Source organism: Triticum aestivum, chromosome 6D (assembly GCF_018294505.1).
Source record: "Triticum aestivum cultivar Chinese Spring chromosome 6D, IWGSC CS RefSeq v2.1, whole genome shotgun sequence".
NCBI classification, from domain to species: domain Eukaryota; kingdom Viridiplantae; phylum Streptophyta; class Magnoliopsida; order Poales; family Poaceae; genus Triticum; species Triticum aestivum.
The window spans coordinates 49,220,883-49,229,587 of record NC_057811.1 but is presented as its reverse complement, the minus strand read 5'-3'; the positions used below and the strand labels follow the sequence as shown (position 1 = coordinate 49,229,587).

The following is an 8,705-nucleotide window of genomic DNA, read 5'->3' as shown; positions in this document are numbered from 1 at the left end:
AGAATTAGAATTTAACTCTAACCTCTAACTGAGTTAGAGTATCCAAACAGGGCCCTCATAAGTTACTGGAATTACTACAGAGTTACTTTATTAGGCTGAAATAGAGCACACTTATGCGGGAAGAGATGCAATCTTCAGGCATCAACGCCATCTACAAGACAGTGCAAGCCTCAGGCATCAACCCAGTCCATGGCTGTCTTAAGGGGTCGGCCACTGAAAAATCATGGATATCCTTGTTGACATGGAATTAAGTTAGTTTGAAGTATTTCTTAATTCAAACTGAACATCTCGAGAAGCACTGTTTTCCGGTCATAGCAGCCAGCGCTGAGAAGCCTCCGATCTGTTGTCATAGTCCTTGTTTACTTCAAATTCAATTTTGGTTGCCACCTTTGCATTCAAAACAAAGAACCTGGCAAAGGACCTCTGTGCCAAATAGCCCAGGAATGACTTGAACACCACTTTTTTGAGATGTATCTCGAGGCATTCGATTGGATGTAGTGGGTCATATTGAGGCTCATTTTCCTTATCCATCTCATAGAATTCCTGAAACTGCGAAAAAGGAAGAAGGTTCATTAATATGTTAGAGCTGTTGCTAACTTGACTATAATATGTAAACCAAATCAGACATTTTTTTTGTACGCATACCGGATCAGACATTTAAACCAAGCAGAGATGAATACTCACAATGACATGGAGCTCTTCCAAACATGGGAAGCACCTGAGGATGTTAAGAACTGAATCCAATTTATCTCCAGAAGCCCTGAGAGTCAAAACCTTCACAGTGCGCATCGAGTTTGTGGAGCCGACTGGGCTTATTCCCTAAAGAAAACAAACAATGAACAAAATATTATCTGCATGTAGAGTATGTAGGAATGCAGAATGCAAGATTCGAAGATGACGCTGCTGCTACCTGGAAGAGCAGGAGCTTGGAGACGATAACTAAGAAAGGGCCCAATATCTCCAGATTAGGCGCCCTAATTACCCTGATAGTCACACGATCATCTCGGTTACAATCGGTTAATAGCAAGCTTAGAAGGCGAGGAGCGTCATCGATGACCAGTTCGGCTTTTTCACTAAAGCTATGACCGAAGGTGATGCTCTTAATAGTCCGGGAGCTAACACGTAAAGCAACCTCCAGCACGAACTTCGGCCATGTATAAGCTCTCCAAGACATGGCAGCCGGAGAGCAGTCTGTGGAAGACCTCCTCGGAGACAGAAACGTCGAACAGGGTGAGCTTTGTAAGGAGTGGGAAATTCATGGGCGGCACAGTATCAACGGGGAAATCACAATGCTCGATCTTGGCTACGAGGAGGGTGGATGCAAAGCAGAGCACTACCGATGCCAGCAGCCGGGGCTCGGCGTAGCTGAGATCGAGCTCCTGGAGGTTGGCGAGAGCCGGGGAGCGAAGCCAACTCTGGGCATTGTTGCGGTAGAGGTAGCCGGCGCCGCGGCAGTTGAAGTAAAACCGGCGGGCGGGGCCATGGTGTTGGGAGATTATCTTGAAGATGGCGGCGGGTGAGACCGGGGAGGAGGCGGCGACGGGCACGCCGGGGGTTCGGGTGCGGACCTCAAAGTTGAGAGGCGCGGAGCGCCAGAGGTGGCGCCATCAGCGGGAGAGGACCGGCGTGCGGCCGCCGTCCACGGTGGGGAGGAGCGAGATGATGTTGCCGAGGATGTCGTCGGGGAGCGTGCTGATGAGATCGTCGGCGTTCTCGCCGCAGTCGCCTGCCCGTGCCCGCTTCACTGCGGTCCCATGGGATTCGGCCTCCCCCGCGGCCTCCTTGTTACTCCACTCGCAGCCCTCCATGGCCGGATGGTCACCACTCGCGGCACGACGTTGCTGGGGAATGGAGCGGGGAGGTCAGAACCGGGACGGAAGGCTAGGGTTGGCCGCCGCCACGGAGAGGCTCCGGATCATGGGGAGTGATGCGTCCTATTTAACTGAAAAAAGTGGACGAACTGAACCATCACCTGAAGTAAATGAGAGCTAGTGTGTGAAAACGCCACAGAATACGAAAGGGTAGCATGCAGTAGCAGATCAACGGGCATCTTCTACGCAGTTTGCCATCAGAGACTGTCGGTGTGCTTTTCTCCTTGATCACCTTCCCCAAAAACAGGAGAGAAGAAAAATGCCAGCCCACTAATAAGTAAACTTTACATGCCTGGATGATGTTAAAAAAAATAAAAAACTTTACATGTGTGGATCTGCTGAAACGCCACAACTAATAAATTTGGCTCCGAACATAACATCAGCCATACACATAAAGAACTAAATGCTCCCCTCAAAAAAAAAGAACTAAATGCAAACGTTATTTTTTTCTGTGTTTTAATTTATCCAGTTAAAAAGAATAGTACTTCAAACCTCTTTTAAGTTTGACCAAATTTATAGAGAAATATATCAATACCGATAATATCAAATCGGTGTCATTAGGTTAATCATGAATTGAACTTCCATACTTTATTTATTTAGTATTTTGGATGTCAATATTTTTGGTTCTAAACTTGTCTTCTCAAAATACTAATCAACCTTATATTTTGGAACCGATGGAGTATTTGGCTTGGTGAGTTGGTGAGATGATGGAGTGTGTTTTATTTTTATTTATAATGTGGTTATTTGCTGGGCCTTTGGCGGTGTGATTTTGGGTTATCTGCTCGTCAACCCATAGTTATTTGAGGAAATTTTCTATGTCGATGGTTGCGTATACTATATTGATGTTATAGTATCACATGTTTGCGCTTCTTTTTTTTTTAGGTGACAAGAGGGTGCACGGGATTCATGTGTTCTTATAGGCCGGTTGCCGCGGATTGATTAGAAAAATGTTGACCCAGTCAAAATATGAATCTAGTCCAAAATTGAATACCCCGATCAAATGAAAGATCTCCAAAATTCAAAATTGAATACCCCAAATAAAATGGGAAATCTCCAAAATCAGGAAGCATGGTAAATTAAAAGAATAAAATAAGAGAGCTTCTTAAGAAATTGTTAACTTGGTCAAAACGAGTGACCTAATTTTAAATTGGAGACCTCGGTTGATCGTGAGGCCTTAAAAATTGAGGAGCATAGTGTATTAATAGATAGATATCTTAAACTTTGATAATGGAAATGACCATGATTACTATACATATGATGAGTACTGCAAACCATCGAAAAATCTTCACCCATGTGTCGCCCGTGTCTGGCGGCACTCGAGTCACCATTGTCACGGCTAAGAGCTCCCCTCCGCCATCGCCACGCTCGCATCGCCACCGGTCGGCCCTCCGACCGGCGATGTCACGACGGGACCTGGGATGGCAGCGACGGGGCGATTTCGTTCCTGCTCCGGACCCCACTCCGCCCCGCACCGACCCCTTTCCTTCACCACCACCTCCTCGCACCACCGCCATCGGAGGGCCGACCGGTGTGGCCACGTCGTGTATGGGGATGGATGCGGTGGGGCGGACTCCCCCTCCTCCTTGTGCTAGAGGACCCTCCCTTCCACTAGCCCCGGATTGGATCCCGCATGCCGCGACCACCCCCCTCCCCATCCAACTATTGTGTTGCTTCCTGTCGGTCCTGCGTGTGGTGCGCCCACACCTGTGGTGATCCTCCCCCCATTCGCCTCTTGCCCCTCGTTGGCGCAACTCCTTGTATTGTTCTTGTCTGCTGGGGCAGGTGTAGCACTTGGGGTGACCGGGGCTCGATCCAGCTTAGTTGCAAGCCAACCTCCGTCCCCAACGACACCTCCTCCGAGCTACGGTCATGACTCTACATTCATGTGGTCACGACGGTCCTCTGGCGGGTTGTTGAAGTTGTGTGGTGGATCCTTGTCGACACTGCTCCGGTCCCGACTTTCGTGGACCTGCATCCTCCAGTCCTTGGTCTGCCGGTGTCCTCTATCCGCGCGGTTTCAGCCCTGACGCACCATCTACCGTGCCCCTTCCAGCATTTTCGGTTCATCGGGGTTCTGGTGGCTCCGCCCCCAGCAGCACGGATATGTGTTCCCTTCTGACTTCGGATTGCTGAAGGCGCCGTCCATCATCCTTCCATCTACATCGGCTATCTACCCCACTGCCTCTCCGACCCCGTCCACCTACACGCCATGCCGGTTCCAAAGCTTGCATTTTTCATCAGCGGCAGGTGCAGCCCCACCCCCTTCTGAGGTAGCGGTCGACAAGTTGGTTGTCTCCGACATCTTCAGATCCCTAGTGGCTTTGGGATTGCTCGAACTCTGGCCAGGCGAAATCCATGCTCAGCTTGCCGATGTTGGCAGCGGCGACACTCATGGGTGTCGTTTTTCCCTTCCTAAAGGCGCTGCCATGGCCTTTATCTATGCCCCTCTTCGTGCATCAGGGGAAACCTTAGATCTGATTCTTCGGATATGATGGTGGCGGCGATACAACGTCGTTACCCTTCTTGAAGGCGCTATCTTGCTCACTCGTGGTGTCCCCGGTGTTGGATTTGGAGTTGTTCGAAGTCCTGCTAGTTCGGCCTGCTCCTCAAGTTCTAGATTTGGTGGGTTTAGTTGTGTCTTTTACCCACTTCGGGCTGAGCACTCGTCTCTCCCTGCTCCGGGTACCATGCTCTTGCCTCCTTCCATTCAAGTCATGTGTTGTACCCTTGATTGTACCCATTCTTCATTCTTTTATCAATCAATGAAAAGATACGCAAGCTTTGTGTATTCACAAAAAAAGGTATTGATGGTTTAGGTAGTATTATTCATAGAAAAACATTGGGTCGTGATTTTCTTTTAAATATGACCCTTTTTTATGAAATCTCGATGCTATACCTATGTTTGAAAAAAAAAATTATCACCCAGTTGTTCCAGTCACAAACGAAGAGCCACCCTTCATTCCTGTCGCGGACAAAGAGCGGAAATTCGCACGGGCACGCGAGCAAGGGGGCACGCACCTGCCAAGTCCCTCCGTCCACTCGTTTTGCTTCGCAATCCGCCCAGTAGTTCAATCCCGCATGAGGGCACAGTAAGTTTTAAGTTTCAACGTTGAAATTCGTTGATTTTGCATCTAAAACTGCCAAGTTTCAAGCAGTTTCTGAGATATAATTCAAGCAATTTTTTCTGTCTGTTGTAGACACAAAATAATCAATTTTTATCGGTCGGTCGTACTAAGTTTCAACACCAAAACTAGACATTTTTTTAAAGTCGTCAAAAGATATTCAAAATGGTTCTTATTTGAAAGCGATGGTCACGAGAAACTCGGATATGGAAACATAACTTAATTTGAAATTATCGTTTAAAAGATATAAAACTTTAAAAATCCGAAGCCAAAATAAGAAACGGGCACCAGGGACATGGATGGCCCGGTACTTGCGTGCCCCAAATCCTCTCCGGGACGAAGAGCACCGGAACGAAAAGGCACATGTTGTACAATGCATGATCATCGCCGCTGTGCTATAGCTTCCCTGGCCGAACCCTTCTATCACCAGGACCACACCGATTGGGAGAAAACATTCAGACGATCAAGAGTTCGAACAGTGCATTGTGGAGGATGAATTTTGCCGTTCAATCTACACCGACCGGCACAAGCCTACGTCGCGCTCGATGATTTGTTTTTTCCAGTTACTCACACCCATCTACTCATCTAAATGCCGCCACTAGTAGGAAAAGGGGCTTTTACCCCGGTTCATAAGGGCCTTTAGTCCCGGTTCTGGAACCGGGACTAAAGGGTCGTTACTAATGCCCTAGCCCTTTAGTCCCGGTTCTTACACGAACCGGGACTAAAGGCCGTTCACGTGGCCGGTGCGGGGAGCCCAGGCAGGAGGGCCTTTGGTCCCGGTTGGTGCCACCAACCGGGACCAATAGGCATCCACGCGTCAGCACCTGGCAGGAGCTGAGGTTTTTGTTTTTTTTGAAAGGGGGTGGTTTAGGGGTTTTGGGGGGTTAATTTAGGTGTTTCATATATTGTGTTAGCTAGCTAATTAATAGAGAGAAGTGTCCTCTCTTATCTCCGTGCTTGGTCGACGCTACGTACTATATACGTATGGAGAGGAGTAGACACGCTAGCTAGTAATCAAATGAAGGAAACAGAAGATCGTCATGAACATATATATATGCATACAGAGAGAAGTGATATCGACCACCTCTCCTTCTCCGAGATATTGGTCGAACAACAAGTTCTCGTATATCTATCCGACACTACCGGCTACATATATACAATAATTATCTCTTACAATACAATCTCCTAATTATATTGTAGGAACACAGTGTCCACATAGTATTCTCCGTTTTCAGCGATCACGTGGTCAAGGAAGAATGCCGCCAATTCCTCTTGAATTCCTCGCATACGATCTGGTGCTAGGAGTTGATCCCGCTTCCGAAAAATCTAATTTGAAGAAGGGGGTCAATACATATATATATAAATAAATGAAACTCAACACAAATGATGGTAATAAAATAAAATTGTGAATATTATTGCTTACGCACTTCATATTGTTCTTCAGTGTAGCCCCGCTCACAGGTATGGTAGCCGATGGACTCGCAAATGTAGTATCCACAGTAATTATTCCCGGGTTGCTGCCACAACCACTTTACAAGAAATAGAGGTCAATCAAACTGATAAGCAAGCATGCTAAATGGTATTGATCAAACTAGCGCTTGAATCACTAGGAGATGCGCGGAACATGCTACTATAGTACTTACTTTCGGGTGTCTAAATTGCAGCTGGTTCGGCAGTCCTGGGGCTTTTGAGGTGAATTTTCTCCAAACCCTGCCAGACAAAGAAAACAATTACTTGATATCAGGAAATGAACAAAGTTGCTGATATGGTGGATAATGATCGATTTAACTTACTTCTGGAGCATTTGAGTCATGTTCGCATAGTCTTGGGGATCTTTTCGTCTCGAGTCTAAGACGGTTACTACTCCCGGCTCAAGCTTAATCTCTAGGAGAATATAGTGGAAGCTGCGCATGCATGCATAAGTCATCAATTACATTACCATAACCTGGACTAATAAGGGAAACCGAATATGCAGAAGATAGTAACACTCACTTGAAGTTGTAAGGAAAGAGTATTATATCTTTGTTTTGATTTATTACCAACGATTGTAGCAAGTTGGCCGGTATCTTTGGCATGAAATTTAACCTGATAATCATCTATGAGATTTGTGTTAATGAACCCAATATCACCGATTTGTCTTTTCTTCAATTCGGCGATCTTCAATCTGCATAATATAGTGAGGATAAGTATAAATACATGCAATGAAGAGCTGACCTATATAGAGAGACTTAATGACAGAAGTAGTACTACTTACAGACAGTAGCAAGTGATCGTTGTTTTATCGAGGGACTTTAGATTGTAAAACTGGAAGAAATCCTCAAATGGAACATTCAGCAGTTCAATTCCAACGAGGTCATGCTCCGGTTTAACTCTCAGCGTTAAAGTACTCATCCCATCAGACTCTCTGCAGGTTTTCATGTACCAATCATGTAGTCTTCGCATCATCGTGCTTAGAGATTTGACATCTTTGACGAGAGGCTTCCCGTAATGGTATTTGTGTTCGTCCACCTCCATGATTTCATAATGTACATCGTCGGGCAGGTAATCTCCAAGATCGGTATAACCGGGCACCATACCCGGATCATTAGCGACGATGTCTTTTGACACCTTGAGCGGGGGGCACGATTGGTTCTCTTGTTCGCCGAGCTGGGCAATTTTTTTCCCAGCTCGTCGTTGTTTCATCCTTTTATCACTGACAGTACTTCCCGACCGCTCCGCTTCGGCATATGCCTTTGCAAGAACGCGCTCATAGTTGCCTTTTGGCGGAGACTTTGGTGGTTTTGTCAGGGCAGCCAGAGTGCGCTTTGCTTTCACCGGATCTACCTTCTCCTCCAGAGGTGGATGTTTCTTTGCTTTGACCCCTTCAAAGATGTTCTTCACTTCGGCTCGCACGATCTTCGCGTTCTCCTCCTCGGTCCTCTCATATGGTAACTTCTCTGGAGTCTTCAGAGAAGGACCGAATCTGTATTGCCTCCCGCCTCTGGCAGCTGTACTGCTAGACGCCGGCAGAGCAGACGGAGCGGCTGCGCTGTCTTCTTTCCTTGCTTACGAGGCGGAGGAGAAGGACTACGACGCGCCGGAGCAGCCGCAGCGGTGGCGGGTCTCTTCCGCCCTTGCTGACGAGGCGGAGAAGGAGGAGGCTGGCTGCCCTGGCGCGCCGGCGCTGGCGGAGAAGGAGGCGGAGTGCCGCCACGCGCCGGAGAAGGAGGAGGCTGGCTGCCCTGGCGCGCTGGCGCTGGCGGAGAAGGAGGCGGAGGAGGAGGCGGAGTGCCCTTACTCGCCGGAGCCGTCCAGTTCGGAAGCTTGATGAGCTCCTTCCGCCATAGGCATGGAGTCTTCAGAGCTAAACCCAGCCGAGTCTCCCCTTCACCGGTAGGGTGGTCAAGCTGGAGGTCCTCAAATCCCTCCGTTATTTCATCCACCATCACCCTAGCATATCCTTCTGGAATCGGCCGGCAGTGGTAGGTTGCGCCGGGTTCAGTAGGTAAAACAGAGCCAACAGCCGCCTTGACTTTCAAGTTCTGCCATTCCGCCATAAGGTGGCAATGTTGAGACTCCGTGATAGCATCCACGGGGTAGCTAGGAGTAGCCGCATGCTCCAGCTGAGGCAGCTCGGTGGAAGCCACGCTGCTTCTACGCTGAGATGGTGGTGTAGCTTCAGGGGCAGTTTCGGCATCTCTATTGCCGTCTCGTTCCTCTAGCACTTGAACCC

At 48.1% G+C, this 8,705-nt stretch overlaps 1 pseudogene; it reads right to left on the bottom strand.

The window, feature by feature from the left end:
* Positions 1 to 252: 252 nt before the first annotated feature.
* On the bottom strand, positions 253 to 1,808 carry LOC123142407 (putative F-box/LRR-repeat protein At3g58880; annotated as a pseudogene).
* Between the last annotated feature and the right edge of the window lie 6,897 nt (positions 1,809 to 8,705).